This window comes from Dromaius novaehollandiae, chromosome 1 (assembly GCF_036370855.1).
Source record: "Dromaius novaehollandiae isolate bDroNov1 chromosome 1, bDroNov1.hap1, whole genome shotgun sequence".
NCBI classification, from domain to species: Eukaryota; Metazoa; Chordata; class Aves; order Casuariiformes; family Dromaiidae; genus Dromaius; species Dromaius novaehollandiae.
This window is the reverse complement of record NC_088098.1, coordinates 115193905-115217161: the sequence shown is the minus strand read 5'-3', so window position 1 is coordinate 115217161 and position 23257 is coordinate 115193905. Positions and strand designations below refer to the sequence as shown.

Genomic DNA, 23257 nt, shown 5'->3' with positions numbered 1-23257 from the left:
TGACATGAGAACATAGGCCGAACTTATGTTGTCTGCCCTTTCAGCTGGTTGGTAGCTCTTGCTGATTTAAGTGGAGTGGTTCTCAGGCTTAAGAAGGAGTTGCACAGAGCCAGATCAAGGACTAAGGCCACCATGGGTAGGGCCAGACAGTCTGTGCTGTAATGCAGGTAAACAGTGTTGTGGTAGTCTTACATCTCTTCCCAGCCCTGTCTTCTACTTACTGCCAGGTTCTGCAGACCCTTGATTGCACAGGTTGCTGGCAACTCTGGGGAGGGCAAAAATTGTTTACCTCTTTTGCAGTTTTCTTGGTGGACAGAAAATTTACAAATTTGAAGTTAAATATTTTACCTGAACCAAAGTCAGATCTGAGAATAGATCTAAAAATAGATGAGCATACTTTCCTCTCATGCTGTAGGGATTTTCTTAAAATGTAACAGGCTGTAGCCTGGACTCTGACAGCTTCTCCTGAAAGCAAGTATGATGTGTTTAAGGTCAAAATTACCTTTTATTTTGTGCCAAAAAAACTGCATAGATAGACTAAATACAATTTGTATATATATTTAAAAAAGCACGTGCACTAACTGAGGCCATGGAAAAATATCAGGAAATAAAGGAACTCTGGAAACTTTTCCCATTTCCCATTTAAACAAAAAAAATACAGTTAATCACCACAATTCTTAAATACAGATTGTTAATTCCCATCTATAGGAAACCACCTATTAATGTAACAGAAAAAAATACAATGTTCATTTTCATTCTCCATGAAAACTCAAAGGGAATTCCCCACTAGCTGTTTAAGAGAAGGCCAATCCCTTTTCAAATAGGATCACAAGAAATGTTCTCAAGACAAGTTTGTTTTCAGATGTGTTCTTTCCCAGGGAATTATATTGGTTTAAATAGAGGAAAGATTCCTTGCAAGTTTCCAAGTCTCTGCTAGCTCTGTGAGTCAGACGTCTGCAGGCAAACTATCGGCTATGTTGTGCCAGATTTGACGTCAAACGATAATCCAATGGGGTTTTCCATTAGCATTCATAATGGAGATTCAATGGGATCTAACTGTGTAAGGATAACCAGATATAGTCTTAGTCACCAAGGTTATCAATAAAAATCTCATTCATTAACTGGTTAGTTAAAACATATGTTAAAAGGCTCAAAATGTAGCAAAAAGAAAGATATTAAGCGTGAGTCTAAAGCAATATTAATTCTGAAATGTTTCACAACTTAATAAAATGCAAGTGCAGCACAAAGTCACTGCTACAGTAAGGCTGGAACTAGCCTGTGTGGTGACAGCAAGCACCAATTACTCCTGTTTCCGTTAGAATGAGCGTGTCTGCTCTCCAAGGCTGGGGCGTGCTGTCGCAAATACTGCTGTTATTGCTGGTTGGAAATTTTCTGAGGAAGCAAGAAAGTGTTGCCTCATGGCTGCGTTTGGCAGGTCCTCCCTGCATCTGGGAGCTGGGGGGGCTCTATGGCCCTGGCCATGGGTGGCCTGTTAACAAGTCTTCTCTAGAACCAGGAGCCTTGGGTGACCCCTACAGCTGTTCCATGAAACTTGTATTTTTGTCAGTTTTGCTGAGTCGTGAAAAGATCCAGACAGCTTCCAGTTCTTGAGGATTTTGGGGTCAGTAGCATTTATTTTTTCTTTTGTTTTCTGTCCTATTTGAGCTGGAATCAATTTCAGGAACACCAATTTTCCCACAAACTGGGAAACCAGTTTCTTTGGCTAGCTGTAGTTGTTCTCTAACCTGTCTCCCATACTAGTGTACATTTGGAAGCAGAGCTGTTATGTTCAGCTGAATGTGAAGAAATGAAGGCAAAGAAGCATGAATTTGGCTTTGAGACATACTCCTCACCCACTCTTCAGTAAAGAGACATTTAAAGTGCACAGAATTGTGCCCATATGGACAGAGTTATTTAGTGCCATCCTGGAAGTCTGTGTTAATATGTTCCAGACCCTTCTGCTCTGGGTCCTGTGAGGGACTAGACTGCCAGCAATCCTCCAGGTAACTACAGGTTACTAAGTTATGCCAGCAGTGTGCTTCTGAGGAAAGTGGAAAGCACCCAACTTCTGTGCCTGGAGAAGACTTCCCCAAAGAGACTCCCTGGGGTATGCAGACAGACATGGCCTGCCTCCAGCAAGCAGGTCAAATAGTCTCTAGCTGTCAGATAGCCACAGGAAATCTGACAGGTCTTCATCTACCTGTCCGTACTAGGCTAAGATAGGCCAACTCCTTTTTGTTATCGTGATGGTGGAGCTCACAAGTTGCTACTCCTAAACAAGACTGGCTTGAAGACGAGACCAGTGAAAGAAAGGATTACAAAGGCAGCTGGAAGATAATGGTAGAAGAGAAGCTTAAGGAACGGTCAAGAGTACTAAAAGACCATACAGTTAGGTGAAACAGTGGAAACTGGAAGTCCATTTTTCAAAGATCTTTCTGGAGTGGGCTTAGAAATCTATCCAAAGAGGAAGGAACGCAAGAGTTGAGATCAAAATTGCAGCTGTATAATTGACAGCCGCTACATTTAGCCCAGTCCTGGGGGAAACAGAATAATGGGGGCATGGATTTTTAAGTCATGGTTAATATAGTGTTACCCATATTGTGTGGAGTCTGATTTTACATGAGAGGAATGGATTTCTTCTCAGCTGGGAGCCAGGGAAATGTCGTAGTTGCTACCTTTGCCATGATGTACTAAAAAATTATCTCAGACAGCTTCTATTAAATGCTAGTGTCTGCATTATAGGCACAAATCCCTGGTAGAGCTCAGTGACTGGCCTCTTAGTTCTGTCTATCCATGACACTCTGCCATGCCAAGAAAGAAAAAGGAGAATTTCATATGTTGCTAACAACTCCTTTTTTTCCAGTTCAGAAAAAGTCACCCCTTTTTTCTGCATTCCTGGCAGCTGTCAGTTGACAATTTTTCATGAAAAGAAAGTGAAAATGGCCTTTGGAGATTTCTAGGTGGAGAAATTTCCAATGTCTATCTTAGTGACTCACCAGCTCCCTCCTTTTCTTGATAAGCCGCACAATTACAAACAATAAAAATAGATCTTTTGTCTCGTAGCACCCACAGTGGCAACATAAGCACACAGGAGCACAGAAGTGAGGTGAAATCAGTGAGATTCTTCGTGGCATGAATAATGCTGAATTTGGCTTGCTCTCAGATTCACATTAGCAGATAATTCTGTCATCCAATCAAGGTTAAAGCATGCTAGAATATGGTAGCAACAGAAACAGTATTTAAGCAGCACACTGTATGTAAAGTGCGTTTGCACGTGGTCATGCTTTGTTTTGGTGTGAGCCAAATTGTCAATGGTCTTCCTATGTAATCTGCTGGGGAACAGTGATAGAGGGAACTGTTGTTTCCAGCCATGCTCCGCCTTGAGCAATCACTGAGTGAAAGATAGGTGTGGTGAAAATTAACAGAGCTGCTTATAGAGTTATGTTCCTAGAAAAGACCAGTGTGGGCACTAAAAGGCAGGATGGGCACAAATCCAGTTTACGCATGCATCTATTGCCTGAAAGCAACACTAGATACAGACACCAATAACATTTAGATTTAGGAAAATGAGGACCATTTCATTCATCCATGAATAGTCTGGTAAAGACTTGGGTATTCACCTGGTTCTCACATCTGTGCTTTCCATGTGCCTGTGCATCTACCTTGCTTATTGTTTCACTATCCTTTTCAGAAAATCCAAGTGCATGGATAGTTATATGCTTTTGCATGAAAAAGACACTGCAGCAGGTGATAATAGGTCCCGGAACAGAAATTGTGCCTGGGAGTTGGGTCTGCTATAATAAAAGACTCCTTGTCACTTAGAAATCTGTACTAAAGAATACGGCAGGAGCTAAAATGATGAACTGCCACTTCAAATACAGGATTGGGATTTTGGTACCGTTGCAGGCTTCCAAGCTTCACTGCATTACCTGCTATAATTCAGCCTCAGTTCCCCCTGTAAAATAGAGGTTGATAAAACCTCTCTACTTCAGAAGGGATCCACAAAAATAAATGCATTCAGGTTACTGGACACACAGGTGACATGATATGGAAAGTCATGCAGTTGAAATTGTTATATTCAAAGCAAAAATTCTTAAAGATAATGGCCTTTTATACACACACAAACATTCACACACACACACACAAACACACACACACATATATGTAGATATAAATAAATATATGTCAACTCAGCTCAAGGAAGACCAAAAAGAAGAAAAGTAGTAATTTACTAGTAGCAAGCATGAAAATACCATAGTTTCTGATGGCTCTGTACACTGAATGATTTCAGAAGATCTGAACAGAAAAAAATGTATGTCAGAAAGCACTAAACAAAATTACATAGAATATCACCTAGGATCCTAAATGTGTATATCAGGAAATTTAGCTTGCAGAGATATACACTCTATTCCACTTTTATGGTAAGTGATAACACTTAAGTGGAAAGACAGTGTCTGTGGAAAAGTCTAAATTTGCTGCTTCCTCTGTAATGTTTTGGACCCATGTTTTAGTCATGTATTGGTATGCTTCTCTAGCTGGTACAATAAAAGTTTTAGGAAATAGGAAAACTATCCATTGTGGTTCTTCTATTTTCTTTACACATCTTAAATACTTCTTTAAGAGAAGAAGAGGAAAGAAAACTAAAGTTCTATTACATTCCTGGTATTTTATAAATTATTCTCATATACTTGCCTTATTTATTGGGAGAGAGAAAACAAACACACAAGATATGGCTATATGGGTCAGACCCATCTGTCTTTGAGCATGTCCTATTTGATTAATAGAAGTGTGCAGTCACTTAGGATTTTCTTTCTAGTAATGTTCTGAAATAGCATAAGTAATTTTGCACTTCAGAGTTTGCCTTGGGATGGCAAATTTTCCTCACTTTTGCTAAATTTGAAAGTGTTTCTCTCTCAGATATGAAATGTGGAATGTATTTTTTTTCTTTGTAGCTCACTAAGACAATTAAAGTCTGCCTCTTGCTGATGGTAAATGTAGTCTTAAAAAATCTATGAGAATAATAGAAATAGAAGCAAGAGATTCTCTCTGTCTTTAGCTTGAAACTTTTTTCACATGGTTTAGTCATAAACACTACAAAAGCAGTTGCAGCCCTTCTCTATTTGGATGACAGAAAATCAGTACCAGAAGCTTTTAATTCTTCCAATTTTAGGGTAGTAAAACTTTTCAAGGAATAACTTCACTTGGTTAAAACATAATGATTGTTCCTGATGTACCAGACTCAAAATGTCAAACTTAAGGACATAATTTCCTTGCACAGTCTGTCCTTAAAGCTGTTAGTGCACAGAGGCTGTGGACAAGAGTCGGATTGGCACAGTGTTACCGGGTAAGCGAAGGGTGGTGATGGCTTTATTCAAGACTTCTGTGTTGTCATCAGCCTGAAATGAATAAGGATACTTTTGGCTCTTGTCATAGTTTGAATTAGCTTAAGAAAGTACTATTATTATCATTTTTTGTCTCTGTAAATCATATTCATCTAGCATAACACAGGCAAGGATCTGTTTACCCCTTGAGACCTTTTCAGTGTTTTATTGCCTGGACTTCCCTCCCTTTGCTCCTTGTGGTCTATGCCCAGCACACACTGATTGCACTTAGTGCCCTATCTGGCTGCAAACTCTTTTTCATAAAATCAAACCTCTATCTATCTGTAAATCTGTGTTTCTGGTGCAATGCAAAGGTAAAATTAAAATGGGGGCCAAAAGTGGGGTCTTGCTAGTAGGCAAGAGGTGCTGTATATTCCTTGCTTCTTTGGGTAAGTCCCAGAGAGCAGAAAGGACAGTAGGAAAGTGAAGAGCAGATCTCTATCACGGAGCAGTTCCTACGCATCCTTCTTTTTTTGAGGGAGACAGTGGTATTGAAGCTAGGAAGCTGAATTGTGTCCCTGAAATGGAAAGAGGTCTTGTGTGGCATCTTGTAGAGTAATGATTAGTCTGAAAGAAACCTGTCCTGCAGTCTGTAGCTGGGATCCTGTGAATTGTATTTCCTGTATTAAGATGGAAAAAGCTTCTTACAGCCTATCCCCAAATCTAGGAGTTTTGAATTTCTCCACCAAGAATACATATTAAATGGCAAAGAACTGGCTATACAGAATGTTTCCAGAATGGGTAACTTAAAACCACCAAATATCCTGCACTCTCCTTTACTTGGAAGTAGGACAAATAAAACACAAAGGCAGGTTTGTTTGCTCAGAGAAGCCTGTTAACAACTGTCACCATTAGTCCCTTAATGTAGAGGGAGTTGATATGGGAAAAGAATGGAAGTATCATGAGGATTGAGATGGTTCCAGCCATTTACACAGGTGGCCTAAGTCATGAGTACTTGTAAATGCATGTTTCATTGCACTGCTCATATTTAGTCTCAGATTTCACTGTTTGTTTCACATACTTTAGCACAACATGGCAAGGAAGCATTTATTTTAATCCACCTCTGTTTCAGTTACACTAGATCCTGCCTAGCGTAAATTGTATAGCCCTGGTTTCTATTGAGCTGTAGTGATTGGTACCATATGCAGCTCTGTCTGTCTGACTTTTATTTAGCTTAGTTTCATGAGAAATCTCTTGCTGAGTTTTTGAAGATTTCTTTTTTAATTGTAAGGAGGGCTTAAACAGGGTAGATGAGGAAAGGAAGACACTGGCAGTCTCTGTGATGTTGATGACGGCATGGACAGGTCTCTGTCAACCCCCAGAAACCAGGGTGAGACCCATCAGTTGAGGCTCACATGGAAGGATAATGAGATGAACCCCAATGCTGACCTACTGTACCTCAAGAGGCTTCCATTCTGCAAGAATGCTCACATGCACGTACACACACACACATACACACAGAGAAAATAAACACAAAATCAAAGCAGCAATTATTTCTAGTTGCACTCTCAGAACCAATGGAAAATCAAATTTTATTAACGGGCCTCTCAAAAAATGTTTGGGGACCATTTCGAAATACTATTTTTTTTCCAAACTGGAAATTGCTTTTTCAGCAGTATTCTGTCAATTACCTGGCAAAGGCCTAATCCATCAAATCTTCTGAGTGACCATCTGTAATTTTTTGAAAAGTAAACATTTTGACACTTCTGTGAGGATAAAGATTTGGCCATTGAGCCAAGAGTGTGATTGTTACACATAATCAAGTAGTGGAACAGTCATGTGCTCCCAGCAAGAAAGTATAACATGGACCAGAGGCTTTTTCCCTTGAGTCAACATGTGCACCCATCAAAACTAGAAAATAAGCATTTTTACATTAGAAATTTTAATTGTATTTGCTCCAAATCATCAACAGGAAGTTCACTGGCCTTTTGAAGACCTATAATAGATATCCAGTCTATTTGCCAGTTATGATATCCAAAGGGGGAATTGTACCAAAGTGGCTTGCCAGGAATCAGTTTCCATATATCACTTGAAGGTGTAGGACATTTTTCCCTTTCCCCATTATGAAAATGTTAGCATTTGTTTACCTTACTTTCAGCTTCTCCTGCTTTGCTTGATCTATTATGAAATTTAGTAAAGAATGGGTCATACGCAACTGAATTGTCACAAGTAGAAAGATAGGCTGATCAAAATAATGAAAGGTAAAATAATATTTTTGAAATCAAAAATGTTTAAGGAACAATACACCCCAAGATGGACAGTTGTGTTAAAACTATGTCTTAATTCATCTATATTTTCAAAAAAGCTTATTGGGGAATGGGAAACTTAAAATATATTTATATCCGCCTTTAATGCTCAAATCTGTAATTGGAAATCTCACATCAAGTCAAAGTACCGTCTTCATTCTGGAGTGCACTACCCATGGTGTTTTATAAGACCTGTTAAGAGGTACTGGGTTTGCTGAAAATCAGACATTTCAACTCCATGTGGGTATCCAAAAAGCATAACCTCAGATCCCACCAGCCCCTTCTGCAAATATTGAAGATCAGTGAGTGAATTTAGAGAACTATTACTTAAGATATAAAAAATTCAAAGCCTTTCAGCCCACAAAATTAGTCCCCTTTTTCCTGTCTCTGCCTGCAAGACATGTCTAACAGACACGTGCCCTCCCTGTCTCTTCCAAGAAAAAAAAAAAAAACGACTACTTCACTGTTTAGGTACCTTAAAGGGCACAGCAAAGCTATTGAGCTGCAGATCCCCTTACCCACATGTCCCTTCTTGGATGAATGGGGTGTCCTTACATCTCTCTTGCACATAAAGGTATTTGGAATACGTATCTCTGTGAGGGATTGTCCCGATGCAATATTGGGAAGGTTTTGTTACGATCCCAAGGACGAGATTAAGACACTAAAACCGGTCAAATGTCGTACAGCCTTTTACCTTTATTTTCAACGGAGTGGGGAGAAAAGGTGGGGAAAGGCGAAGGGAAGAGGGGAGCAAGGGTGAGGGGAAAAGATAGAGAAAGTTGGAAAAGGAGAGAGGAAGCTAGCTACCACCACTCCGAGGGCAATGATGTTCCGCTGACTCTGTTCGAATCACAGCTCAAGCTGGGGGCCTCCGACGAGGGACGAGGGGAGAGAGAGAGAGATGGGGGGGGGGGGAGAGAGAGAGGGAGAACAAAGAAATCCCTCGGCAATTATAGCTTTTTCAAATTAAGTTTCCCACCCCTCACATGGTAGTTCAGACCAATAGTAATATTTGGGTCTGGGGTCTCCTGCTCCTTATTGGGTCTCCTCACTGTCCCTAGGCAGGCCGTTTACTGTTGCCGTTTCTGCTGACAGGTGTGTCTCCATTCTTGGGTCCAGCCATTAGCTCTCAAGGTCTGACAAAGAAGGTGGTAACTCCAGCAATTAGCACTGTTTCAGCAGTGCACAGGAATGCAAATTGCTGGTAACTCCCTTATCATTCCCGCCTGCACCAGCTCTGGGGCCCTTTCTCACTGTACTAGGGAGTGCGGCCTAAGGCTTCAGCAAATTTAGCCACTCATGCCAAGCAGGTTTTATAGGAGCTGTGGTAAAAACGGACAATAATTTACAGTCCAGGTCCCAAAGTCTCTGCCCGATTGTGGTCTCGTTCAGTGCAGGCTCGGTGTGTTCCGGGTGGTCGCAGGGAGACCATCTCGGGGGTCGCAGCAGCCCAGTCCTGTTTCCGCCAGGGACAGATGGCTTGTTTGGGGTTATGGCCTGCCTGCACCCCATGCATCAAGAAATGTTTAAGGCCAAAAAAATTCATTCATCTGTCCGCCACAGGGATTTTTCAGATTTTGTGCCATTGGCACGCCTGACCTTAACTGACCTTTTCATTTAGTTTGTTATTAGACCAATACTAGTAAGTTTTACAGACAGAAACCTGCTAAAAAATGTTGCAGCCATATAGACCTTTCAGAAAAGGTTGAAATTCAGTCCAGGAGATCAAAGAAAGAAGAATTTATTCACAGTATTTGTATATATACTTTGCCCAGTATATCCTGAGATCCCTCCGTTATTCTTTCCCTGATGTAGAAGATTAAAGAAAAGGACATTCATCAAAGTGAGAATATTGAGAGGGTTGATGGTTCTCTATTTTCTTGATTCTGACTCTTTTGGTCCATTTTGCTTGCTTTAGGTATCAGTCACACTGTCTGTCACGGTATATTTTGTCTGGTCTGGCAACCCCACTGGAATGATGGGGATCTAGGTGGGCTGGCAGGAGGCTGCTTTTGCTGCAGATTTGAGGTTGGGGTAAGGGCAGAGATCAACCACACTGTGAGCCTGAGAAGGATTTCAGTGACTGCTAATTTACTGCAAGAGCTAGAAGTAATTGCAGATGATATATCAGGAGTTGCCCTGCTAATCATGTCATGAAATTGCCTGTCATTTATTTGTAGCTGGCCTTTTGGCTTGTCTACCAAATAAAGTAGGAACCTGTAAAAGGACACACTGGCTGTGCTAAAAACTGCATCCAGTATGGGAGTGGGGCGGAGTCTAAAAAAGATCTGGTGAGAAATCAGTTCAATGGAGAAAACAAAAATGATTTCTTGAACTCAGAATTTCCTTAAGATCTCCCAGTGTCTCCCAGCCTAAGATTCGGCATATCTGAATACATGCTTAATCGTTGAAATTATGTACAGACAACTTTGGAAAAAAATTGTCATTTGAAATTCCATATGAACACAGATCTATATTTTAATAACTTGGTTATGGGACTGAATGGGAGGCTCTGAATTACATAAGTACTTTTATTTCTGTGGCCTGTGTGGATCTCTCATTAAATTTACACGTGCATGTTTGTGCACTTCCAATTAAAAATGCATATTTTTCTGGGATGTTAGAGGAAAGCAGGTGGTAGCTGAGCATTAAATATCATACAGGAAAAAAATGGCACATCCAATAGACTACAATATCTTGGTCATAAGTTTTCCTCTGGAGTGGTTAGAAGAGTAAGTGGGTAGAATAAATAGGACAGCATGAAAGGAATCTAGTTTTTCCCTTCTCTGGCCAATGTTCTTGAAGGAGTTTCCATTTCAGAGATGCAATCTCACGTGTAAAACTCTCACTTCAGAGGTACATTACTTGATGGTCTAGACAGACTATATCCTGTATCTGTAACTAGAATCAAAGCCACATTTTTTTGCTATTGTGTGTTTGGACACCACAGACATGTAAGTTAATTACATTGAGTACACCATTTACTTAAAAAATTGAATGAATTTCATATGTGAATGCAATGGCTAATCTATGACTATGAAAATGAAGACAAAATTCTTTAGTGACATTACCTCTTGCCTGTGTGGTAACGTTTAAGCTTAACTATAGTCTGGTAAACCCTTACGTTATTGCTAGCACCCTAATTCCTTACTGGTGGAAATATTGGCTCTAACATTGGCTTGCATGGTATATATATGTGCATCAACTCTTATCCTCTCTGTATGTCTAGAAAAGTTGTCAGCTCACTTTGGGGTGCAATGTAGAAATCTCTATACTATCTCAAGAACCAAAAGTGTATAGCAGTTAACACTAGACATACTATCCTCAAATACATTAGCTTATATGGAGTATTCATACCAACAAAAGTCTATGTTTTGGCTTTTTTGAACCTTCCTGCAGGAAATGCCCAGGCTGTTGTAATTTTATGCACTAAAGAAATATACAAAGTGAAATTCTAGACTTGTGGAAGTAGGAAACTAATTAATGATTTTTTGTTATTATTATTTACAAACAATGTCTCTATGCTGCAACACGGATTACCATGCAACTTGCAGTGTGTAGCATATTGCCATTCTGGCTGTGCTGGCATCAATGTGAACATTATTATTCCTCTATTACTTTTTGGCTTTCCTTGATGGCTTTCATTTTCAAAAAGAGCATTTTGTGCTTTGCTCATTCTTAAACACTATGCCAGTTCCACACTCCCCTCCTGCTGAGAAATGAAATGAAATGAAATGGAATGAAATGAAATATTGTGCTTCCTGGCTTCGAATATCATTTTCTTAATTACCCAATCTGGGGAGAAATTTTTGATGGGTAAAGGTAGCAATGCACCCATCGCTTCAGAATGTTACAGGTGGGATTTTATTTATCTTCTTAAAGGCTGTGCCAACTAGTCCTCGTCTGGCTTCTGTCCTGGTAGAAAGCCTGGCCCTCCTCCAGAGACCATTTTTGCTCGAGAGACTGGAAAGACATAAAAAATTTCTTCTGAATTTGGAAAGTTAATAGAAAAGGAGTGCTCATTAATATCAATTGCCTGCACTGTGAAGTTAAGAATATGGCTTCAAAAGGGAAATAGAGATTAAGAGAAATTTGGCTTAACAAGTGTTGATGCTTGATGCTTAAATAAGGCAGTAGAGGACAACAATGATCTTATTAAAGCTACTAAATAACAGAGATATGTCCTACCATATATATAACTCACTGAGAGATTAGCAATTAGCCAAGATGAACAAGCTACCAAAGGGAGACTTCTTATCCAGGAAAAAGTCACAATTCCCTATCAGAAAGTAACTGATGTAATGTAGGGCATGTGTGTGTGAATGAACTAACACATGTGATGGCAAGATGCTATTTTAAAAAATCTATATCTAATGGAATGGCTTATCCCTATTAAAATGCATGTAAATGTATTGATTTTCTAATCTTTTTAATATTAATTTTAAACAAAAAATAGTGAAAATCAATGCTTCAGTTTGTAAATGTCACTGTAGGGCAATGCTGGTGTCACTTACTGTCTGGACAACCAGTGGGGAATAACTGGCATTTCTGAATAGAAATATTTCAATTTGAGACAGAAGTATGTCCATTTTTTGACTAAATTCCTTGGGCTCAGATTTTCAGATTGTATATAACCAATAATTCTTCAGAAAATCACTCTGCAGTTATTAAATACTGATATTCACAGAAATGGGTACCATGAATGACTTATCCTGGGATCTGTGCAGGGGCAGCCAGGCCGCTCCTGGACTCTCCTCTGCCCTTCTGCGGCTGTGGCTTAAGAAAAACTCTGAGCCTCCATGTGTGCTAAAAGTCATTTTCACAATATTGTGGCTAAAACTACTGGACATTTCTCGTGCAGACATCAGTAACTTCTTGCGAAATGACAACCTCTGCTTTACTGAAAACATGACGTGGCATGTGTCTCAGTGGAAGTATTAATGATCAGGAGCAATGATCAAAGTGCCAGATGGGTGGCACTTGGCCTCTTTGAAACACTAAGCAAGCTGTGCAGGAGATTTAAGTTACTTGGAATTAATTTTATTAGTTGCTATTTTTGCTTGCTCACACTACCTATTCTCAAAAATAGTTCCTGCTTTCCTTATTTTTGATGTGACTTTTCCCTGACTGTATTTTCTGTTACAGTTCATAACTTATGAAAAAAGCTGCACCGCTCTCATTCTGCCTGCAGCTCTGGGAAACCTCTGAGGATATGCCTAATAGGCGAGAGATGGCATTTTTCCTAGTTACAAGTAGCTTTAGAAGTGATTTTCTGTGGCACTGGAGTTTCTTCATCTTATCTGCTGTCTGAAAGGGACCATTTACAATTTTGAAATAATTTCTGGAAGAAACATTCACTGCAAATTTCTTCACTGAGCGCAGGGGAGCAACTCAGGCTAAATCCAATCTCAGTCTCCAGCCGCAAGACTGGGGACGGAATGTGCCAGAGCAATAGGAACAAGGCACATTTTTTGCGGGCTGTTTTCCAGCCACTCTCAGCTTCCTGGGGATACAATGGATAAAGGGAGTGCATGTATACATTAGCGCCATTTTGGTAGCACTTCAATTCACACTTGATATCAGGGTGGCCTCTGGCTGGAAAGGCACAGGTCATTAACAAAGCAGAACTGAGAAGTCGGTTCCCTCCTTCTGTTAGGATTTCACAGCTGCAATGCGAACTGAGCATTTTCTTTGAAAAGGGGATTGTCCAAACCCACAGACTGAGAACTGGGAGGAGTTCTCATTTGTTCTGGAAGGAAAAAAGCAGTTGACAAGAAAACATAGGCCAATGTAGACTATAATGGTTCCAGATAGTCTTAACTTTATGATGTCTTGACCACTTCCACATTTTTACTTTTCTCCAAGATAAAAGACTCACAGAATTTCCGGTTCTCATTTTTATTTCTTTTTTTTCTGACGTGCATGTCCATTAATGATTTCCCAGAAAATCAGTTGTTGATTTCTGCTTCACCACAGTATTTTCAATTATCTTTTAATTCAGACCAATTGACTGTTGGCAATAAGAATAATCGTTCTGCTGCTCCAGAAATCATAAGCTCCACAAAAATAGAGTCTTAGGTCTTTTCAGAAAAATAAGATCCAATTTTCAAACACAGCATCTGGCCCACAGAGTGAGACTGGACACTGAGCATCTTACTTGAGATTTGTGGCAGCAGTTGTCTCGCAGAATAGCTGTGAAATTGGTGGCTGCAGTAGCTTACTTCAGGCACTTCAAGCTACTCCATCAAACTGCAATAAGGAAGCAGAGGACCAGGAGATGGACAGAGAGGCAAATCACTCAGCAGCTATCCTCAGCACACCCACATTCTGCACCCTATTTGTCACACACAGGTACCTGATGTGAAAAACAACTTCAAAAGGGGCACACATCTGTTCTAGCAGACTCTTACCTCACACCTTTCCTTGATCCTCCACCTCCAAGTGTCTAAGTATTCAGGTTTGGGACATGAGAATGTTTCTGTTCCTACAGAGCAGGAGTAGATATCCATAAAAATTGTTAATGAGACCAAACTAACCAAAAATTTTCCGTCACAAATATTTTTAGGTATGTTGTATCTTTTCATTTGTTTTTTCCTTTTTTCTGTTTAATTTATTTTGTTGTTAACTCCATTAAAAATGACCGTGTCAATAGCGCAAGCTACTTTCCTGCATAGATATTAAAAGAGAGGGAGGTTAAGTAAGGTTTCCCTACAAAAAGAGAACTCTCCCAGATTTTGAAGGTCAAATCAATGACCATCTTTCCTCATAACTTGCTACCCTTTTCTCTCTCAGGTTTTGTTGGTCTCCTCTGGGATGAGAGTCCAAGAGAAGCACCAGTATTTCTGTTCCTTGGTCCCTATCCAGGCCCTAAACTCAAACTGGCAATGCTGGGGCTCCTCTCCTCTTTGCAAATATTTTTGAAATTCTGGGAAATTTGCAACCATATGTAGACTACTAAAACACTTTGTTAAGCAGAATTAACATTACCATCCAGTTCCTATAAATAATTTATATCAATGCTTTTTCATGTCTGTTCAGTGGCCAGTCTTCCATTAGAGAATTGTTTAATATGGGAAATAACAGTTTCCATTTTCCTTGTCTCCAGTTAACTGTGTTTCTGTAGCTGGTATTTATTTTTGTAGCCATAGTAATGAAATATATTTATTGGCTGCAGTCATAATGGATCTAAATAGATATTTATGTTTATTTAATATCCACAAACCGGAACAGTGTATTAACACAACTATTACATAAGTTTGTAGAGTATATCTTTGAAATATGCTTCTGTTTCCCTATAATGCATCAAATATTTTTAAGTGTGGGAGATTTTGAGAAGTTATGGTGGGCTCTGTAGCATTTCTGCAGTAAATTTTGGGCAATACTGAAAAGCAATCTAAGGTTTCCCTCTTTTTTTTTTTTTTTTTTTTTTTTTGATATTTTGACTTCAGATGGCTTATAGGAACTAGCAGTGTCTGCTAGGTGTGGCTGGTATAATTACTAAAATCTCTAAAGACCCATCTTGAGCATGCCTTGCTTCCTGCTTTTGCTTCCTTTTTTTTTTGTGGCAGTCAAAAAGCACCAGTCAGGCCCTTTCCAGCTCAGACACGGAAGTCCCTGATCCCCCAAGGGCAGAGAGCACAATGCCTGACAGCTCTTTGCCCTTGTGATGACCCAAAGATTGGTTGACATTCAAAGGACCAGAGATGCCTGCTTGAAACTTAATACAGTAGAAAGCACGTACATCAAAAGGCTTGCCAGTACCTGTCTAGCAGTTTTAGTACTGATGTCTACTAACCTTTCATTAGCTTTTCAACAAGGTATTGCACAAGTAGTTATTATTGCTCAAGTGTCTACAAGACCTAATCCCTAATTATTAGTGTCTGATAATGCTGTACAAATACAGGAAATAAAAGACAGCTTCCCCTGAAAGCTTTCAAATCAATTATCATACAAATGGTGATAAACAAATACAGCAAGACAAGGATGCAGAAGGGGTCTAATGCTCAGCAGTGCCCTTGGTGCATCAAATTTTTGTAGGCAGTGGATTTTTGTGATTGTTCTGAAAAACAACAGGGCAACATTATTGAAGTCTGGAGAAACTGTTTCCCAATCACAAGAGGCAATGCAGAAAAAAGCATGAAAATGTTAGTTCAACATGGAGCACACTGAGAATGAAGGCTAGGAACAAGCTGGACAGAGTTATCCTGTAGTAGATATGGGGTATTGAAAAGGAGTTTGACAATAAACAGTATCTTTTGTACTGGCAAATATTTCCTCTGTATTTCTTTTCCTCATCTTGAATCTGAATTTCATTCCTCCTATCACAGCCACAGCGGGTGCAAAATCAAAAACTACAGCTGCCTTAAAATTCTTAATTTCATTCAACTTTATTTGCTTACATATACAAATGCCCCTTCCATTTGTATCCAGCTGGCTAATTAGCAGCTTGCCTCAAAAAGGGATAAAACTGTCCTTTCCACACCTCATTTTGATGTTTGTAAATGTAATTAATGCCTAAAATTAAAGCAGAGACATGATGAAGTTTACCGCACGTGATCAATACAGATTTAACTTTAAAATACTCTTTCTATAAAGCCATACTAACACTAGGATACTGGCTTCATCATGAAGAGAAGTGTGCCTTGAAAGCTTATTTTGGTTAATTATCACAGGACCTCAGAGGTATCCTGCTTAAATATTTGTAATAAGTATATTTATTAATATGCAGATCAATAGAGAATATAATGCCCAGTGGAAAAAGCACTTCATAATGAAATGTGATAACCCCCATTTTTGGGTTACCAGAGTGGAGTGAGGAAAGAATGGTTTTATCCCTTCTTAAGGCAAATTGTTAATTAGCCAGCTGATTACAGGAGATGACAATCAGTACAACAGCGAGATATCTTGCATAGATGAGGAAATGAAACAAAGCTTATTAAGAAAGCAGCTCAGCTTGCAAAAGAAGGAAACTGTAATATTAAGGGGAAAAGTTCAAATCTGTCTGAATCCCCTAGAGAAAAATTACTTAAAAGCAGAAAATATGCTCCACCCAGATGAGGGGTTCTTTGATAGAGTTCCTTTTTCATGAGTGCAAGCTGAGGAAGAAGATATATATGAAAACTGAATGTTTGAATTCTACCTTGTCAAGATGGCAAATGACCTGGGTAAGAGACATTTTCAAAATAATTCTGTATAAGTTGATTAAGCCTCTTTTTCTCCTATTTTTTCACTTGTCTATTATAAACTTATGTATATCTGTAAACACATAAATGTAAACATATAAATGTATGTTTCCTTATTCTCTATAAGGATATAAGTTTTATTTACATTTTATCTTGACATAAGTTGAATTAAGTATGATTCAAGGTGATTGGATCAACAGTTACATTAAGATTGGGCATTCCTCATCTACAGGTGTGATGAATGTAGAGGTTTAGAGGACCTTGGGGGCCCCTTAAGAGGTATTTTACCTCCCCCAGCACACAGAGCATCCAAAGGGAAGCGTCACATTACCTACATGGAGAGCTTGTATAACACTTACAGAGATAAATGTCTTCCAGTGACATGTAGTAACCAAGAAGGATCTTTGCCGTGCAGCTAGTTATTAAAGACTCTGCTCGAACCTTAAGAGTCTCAGGGAAATAAGTCACAGCCGTACGAAGAAATAATATGTAGTCCCTTCTTGAGGGCTTCTAGTATGAGGTTTAGACAAGCTGAACTGCCCACAAACAAGTTTCTGATAATCAGGTGCATTTCTAATTGTAGCATCAGCATTAGCAAAGTTTATAGTGTGCCAGCTAAACTGTGAAAAAGCTAAACAAGCTTCCAGTGTTTAAAGAATGTAAAGAGAGGCTGCATAAATTGTTACAAATTGGGAAAAGCTATATCCATGCAAGCACTAGAAAGGGAAGCAAATGGTGGTTCATTTTCTTCTCTAATTCTCTGTAACTTGAATTATTTTGGAACACTAGAGAATAAATTTCAAGCAATAAAGTAATCAGAATTTCTCTTGAGTTATTGCACAGTCTGTTAGTCCATCAATTAAGATATGTTTTAAATGGTAAGCATACGGTTTTTTGCTTTATTTGCTGTGTATGCTGTGACATATAGCACTACTGTATTCCTCCTTTTTCATACTGAACTGTGACTCTCTTCCCAGGAACTTTTGTTCTGCCTTCTTTCCCAAGCAAATACAACAACAAAGTGCAGTGACAGGACACTGCAGAAAGCTAAGTGCTTTAGGATTCCTCATTTTGTCCTGTAGGGATACTGATCTTTCAGAGCTGGTATCCAAACATCCATTTCCCTGTCTGTCCCGATCCAATATCGGGAGGGTTTCGTTACGATCCCAAGGACGAGATTAAGACACTAAAACCGGGCAAATATCGTACAACCTTTTACCTTTATTTTCCACGAAGTGGGGAGAAAAGGTGGGGGAAAGACGAAGGGGAGGCGAAGGGAAGAGGGGAACAGAACAAGGGTAAGGGGAAAAGATAGAGAAAGTTGGAAAAGGAGAAAAGCTAGCTACCACCACTCCGAGGCCGATGATGTTCCGCTGACTCCGCTCGAATCACAGCTCAAGCTGGGGGCCTCCGACGAGGGACGAGAGAGAGGCACAAAACAAAGAAATCCCTCGGCAATTATAGCTTTTTCAAATTAAGTTTTCCCACCCCTCACGTGGTAGTTCAGACCAATAGTAATATTTGGGTCTGGGGTCTCCTGCTCCTTATTGGGTCTCCTCACTGTCCCTAGGCAGGCCGTTTACTGTTGCCGTTTCTGCTGACAGGTGTGTCTCCATTCTTGGGTCCAGCCGTTAGCTCTCAAGGTCTGACAAAGAAGGTGGTAACTCCAGCAATTAGCACTGTTTCAGCAGTGCACAGGAATGCAAATTGCTGGTAACTCCCTTATCATTCCCGCCTGCACCAGCTCTGGGCCCTTTCTCACTGAACTAGGGAGTGCGGCCTAAGGCTTCAGCAAATTTAGCCACTCATGCCAAGCAGGTTTTATAGAAGTTGTGCTAAAAACGGACAATAATTTACAGTCCAGATCCCAAAGTCTCTGCCTGATTGTGGTCTCGTTCAGTGCAGGCTCGGTGTGTCCCGGGTGGTCGCAGGGAGACCATCTCAGGGGGTCGCAGCAGCCCAGTCCTGTTTCCGCCAGGGACAGATGGCTTGTTTGGGGTTATGGCCTGCCTGCACCCCATGCACCAAGAAATGTTTAAGGCCAAAAAAATTCATTCATCTGTCTGCCACACTGTCCCTGCCTTGTTCTTGCATCTTCTCCAACTATATGGATCACTTCAGCCACTGCACAGTCAGCTTTCACATTAACTTCAATTTTTTGATATGCATGTGTCAGGGAAGTCGCTATTTGGAGATCTCACACAATTTAATCATTCTGAGCTGGTCTGATCTTCAGGGATGGTCTTTTGTATGCTAGGGTTATTTAGCACAGGTTACCTGAAAGAGTCTGAGCCTTTGATTAGATATGAATGTAAAGCCAATCTGTCTGTCTTACCCCATTTTTAGTAGCATGTGGTACACATCAGGGTCTGATTTAGCAAGGTCAGCGTCACGGGGTTTACAAACCCCACACGGGAAGAAGCAGCTAATGATGATGGCATGGCAGGGAAAGAAAAAGCAGGAAGAAACAAAGGCAGGTCCTCTTAAACAAACACCATCAGAGCCAGGAGACTTGAAGTGCTAGTGGAGAGGAATGGGAGCCTGCACTGGCTGGGACCTGGATGCAGGCCTGATAAGCTGGGAAGGATTGGTGCCTGTCTACTCAAGGAGGAAAACAGAGGCAGAGACTGTGCTCCCTCAGCACGTAACCAAACGAGGAAGAGACTCGCTGGGCGGTGGTGCTCCCACGTGGGGTGAGCAATTCACGAGCACTAAGCCTATCCCTTAGCTCCAGAGTACAGGTGTAGTCTTTCTGTCAGAGTGTAGATGTATTTTATGGCTGTGTTAGGCAAACACGTATGGTCTTCACTGCATGAGAAGCTTAGTCTCATGGCCCTGTTTCTTCTTCTTTGAGAGCACCAGCAGCCTGAAGGAGCAGCCATTACTCTCAGGCTGCTGGTGTGAGGCAATGGCCACATGTGGTTTTTAAAAGCTGAATTTGGAAGCAGCAAGAATATGATCAGCCTTGTCCAGTAGCATTCATGCAGCTTCCCAAAGATGTTGTGAGGATGGTTTCTAAGAGAGAAATGGAGTGAAGAAAGACTACAGCATGTAAAACTCAGGGTTAGGCTGCATGGCTGCAAAGTATGTTTCAAAGTGGGATTCCTTCCTAATCAGGTTTGTGTTAAAAGAACTTTCCTTCTGGATGTTCCAATTTGTCTGATGTATTTTGCTAACAGTTCCTGATCACAACATAATGCATTCCTAATGCACCTGAGTGTATTACCAAAAATATTAAACTGAAAATTATCAAATGGAGTACAATTCTGCTGTCCAGGCAGGGACTGAATTAAAAATCCTTTCACTGCTGCATATGAAAGTGGTAGGAAAGACTTTAGCAGGAAGCTGTCAGCCTGAATTCAGTTTTTGACTTTGTGTTCTGAATACCACATTTTTTTAAGAGAGGTTGTATTTTAGTGATGCTTCCAAATTCTTACAGTGCTTCATATAACTGATCTTAGAGGTTTTATCATGCCTTAATAATGAGAACCTGGAAAGACAAAAGCTAGCAAGCTGAGACTCTATTCTATGCTTTCTCAGTGTGCATTTTTGCCTGCCACTTTTCCACCTCATGCTATCAGCTGGTAGAATCTTTTTATAATATAAAGGTAAGAGCACAATGAAGTGCATGAGTTTTGGGACTTTCAGAAAATAATAATTGTCACAAAAATATGTTTAATTGTGCACACAATAGTTGTGAATTAGTAATGTGAGAAGTTACTTTTAAAAAGATTAGAGAATTCACAAGCTGAAATTTAATCCCCACCCCCACCCCGCTTTTACTGGAAAGGGTTAAGTCTTCTTAACCAGATTTCTGATGACCAGAAGCTCAATATAAATCTATTATCCCCAAGAGAACTTATGTTACTTCTGGGAAAATTTCAGCTTACTGCTTCTGCAGCCATAAGTCTTTGATGCTCAGGAAAGATGGGCAGTCTCTTTAGTTACATATTTTATTAATAAAAACAATTTTGTAGTAAAGGTTGATGGAAATGAAGATTTAGGATTTTTACCTCTTTCTTCTGCACCTGAATGATTTTTGTGCACAGAAACAAAAAGAAAACAACAACAACAAAATCCAGGTTCGCAAGTAAAACTATTCCCTTGAAGGCTGGCATAATAGATGACAGACAACAAATGTATGATAGAAGAATTTGGTTGTATTTAATAGGAGGGAATTTTTGTTTTTAGCTAAATTGTCTGTAATTCAAAAGAAGGTATTAGACAAGGTGTGTGAGGAAATATATTTTTTTAAATGATTCTTTTCGTTCAAGTACACCTTTTTAAGTTGGTGAGATTAGAATTAACTTCAGTGCTAGGGATAAAGTCCCATGTCTCTGACACTGATATAGGGAGTAGACAGGAAAACATCCAGCAGCCTTGCTAAATGCTAATCAGTCTTTTCTCTCTGAGATTTTTTTCTTCTATTTTTGAAGCTCTGTCTTATCTAGTGGATACTTCAGCTCACTCATCTTCCTTTACTGGACCTTGAAACTTGGAAGAATCCAAAAGGTGAAACAAAAGGGGAATATTTCCCTTTGCTCCACGTGTTCTCTAACATTTTTATTTCAAAGATTGAATCTCATGTGCCAATAAAGGACCAAGTCAAAGCCAGTTCTACACTTCTAAGTTCTACATTTCTCAGGTTCTAGGTTTAAAAGGTAATTTTATCTTTATGGGGCAAATTTGCCAAATTTGCATATATAAATATCTGTATAAGGTTTGACAACACTTGAGACCAATTTTTTTTTCCATCTTGAGTGATTCCATGAGATACATGAATAGCCTTTCCAATATGTTAGTCTTTTCATCCTTGTTACATGGCAGCTGATCCAGAAAATCAATTTCTGCTACAGCACCTATAAAAGGAAAATGTCCACCTCCACTCCTTACGTAGAAAACTCTGCCTACATTCTTCCTGACTTCTTATTTTTTCTTATGTCCTGTTGACTTGGCTGGCTATAATTATTTCATGTCCTATTAAAATATATAGTATATACTTGAACGTGTTCTCAGAAGGTTTGAGACTTTCGTGCAGTAGAAATAAGTATTTTTTTAGTTATATTTTTTGAGAGGGCCAAAGAACACGGTAACAATTGATAGATATTCAATAATTGCCTAATTTAGCCTGGTAAAGGCCTGCAAGAGTCTGTGGCACACTCACTATAGAACAAATCTAGCTTAACCACCTAAATTCCTTCTCTCCCTTAAAACACCTATGCTGAAAGCATATTGTGAACTGAATGAAATATATGGAGGGTAGAGGGATCCTGCCTCAAATACTAGCATAGCAGCTGCTGCATATCTTAATTATGACTTCATATGCTTCCACTCAAATTCTGCCTTTAAAAATAGTCAACCAGTGTTAAAATCTTCTTATGAGAAGGCCTAAAACAATAAGCTAAAAGACAGATTGAAAGATCCTAAAGCAAAAGTAGTTCAGGACTTCCAGATGCATATATCTATTTACTGCTAACTCCCACCCCAACCACCCTTTCACAGCTATCCTAAGGCAAGAACCGGGGATGTAACTTGTTCTCCACAGCTGAAATAAAGATCAGGGCAATTTGTTTCAGGCATTTGCATGTGGTCTATAGACTATCTTCAAATTGTTCAGATTGGTTGAAATCTCTGTACACAGTCACTGTGCAATTAAATGCAAATTTAAATCAAGCTACTTGCACTTGGGATGGATAGGGAGTGTGTGAGCCATCTCACCCCTGCTTTTTTTTTTCTCATTTTTTTAAAAATTATTTTAATATATTTATTTATTTATTTTTTGCTTGCTTGTTTGGTCTCCGTTATCTGAATGGGAGACTTAGACTTTTCAGGGTGAGATTTGGGCACAATTTGAAATATGGTTTTCAGAAGATAATAAAGCTGTATGTGTCCATATAAAAATATGTTGTTTTCTTACATGGTTTTTTTTGCATATTTTTCTAAAACAAGTTGTGGGTGGATCATGTGGGAATCAAAATAATGAAGACATATACTTTCCATTTAGACATTTTTGTGTAGAACTGCCATAGATTTTTTTTTTTTTTATTGAAGCACTGCAGAATCTGGGTCATTTATTAACTATAATTTAAAAGGTCTTATGAGAGAATTAAAACATATTTTTAGAATGATGCATGCTGTTACTTTTTTTTTTTTTTTTTTTTTAATGCCTTTAACCAATAAATAATGCTCTTTGGATAACATCTGCTTCTTTTGCTCCCTTAAAGTCAATAGTGTCTCTTTTGCAGGGACCTAGCCATATAAACCTCATAGCAAGAATGTGACAGATCAGTAGGTGGTGATGTAAGAAGGAAGATGGAACTCTTGAGCAAAATCTCATTTTAGCTTGCAATTCTTTTGTGCAAAGTGTTGAAATTGTGTTCTGATAAATACTCTGATTGAGGATATCACAAATAAACTTTATTTTTTGCTAAGCATTTTTTATTGGTGG

At 39.4% G+C, this 23257-nt stretch overlaps 1 long non-coding RNA gene across 4 annotated transcripts in view; it reads left to right on the top strand.

Moving 5' to 3' along the window:
- The first annotated feature begins 16670 nt into the window (after positions 1-16670).
- LOC112995010 (uncharacterized) overlaps positions 16671-23257 on the top strand; it is a 32000-nt gene continuing 25413 nt past the window's right edge. For all 4 annotated transcript variants that reach the window (XR_003262078.2, XR_010392380.1, XR_003262076.2 and 1 more), the window contains exon 1: positions 16671-16791. This is a non-coding gene — a long non-coding RNA (uncharacterized LOC112995010). The remainder of the gene's footprint in view (positions 16792-23257) is intronic.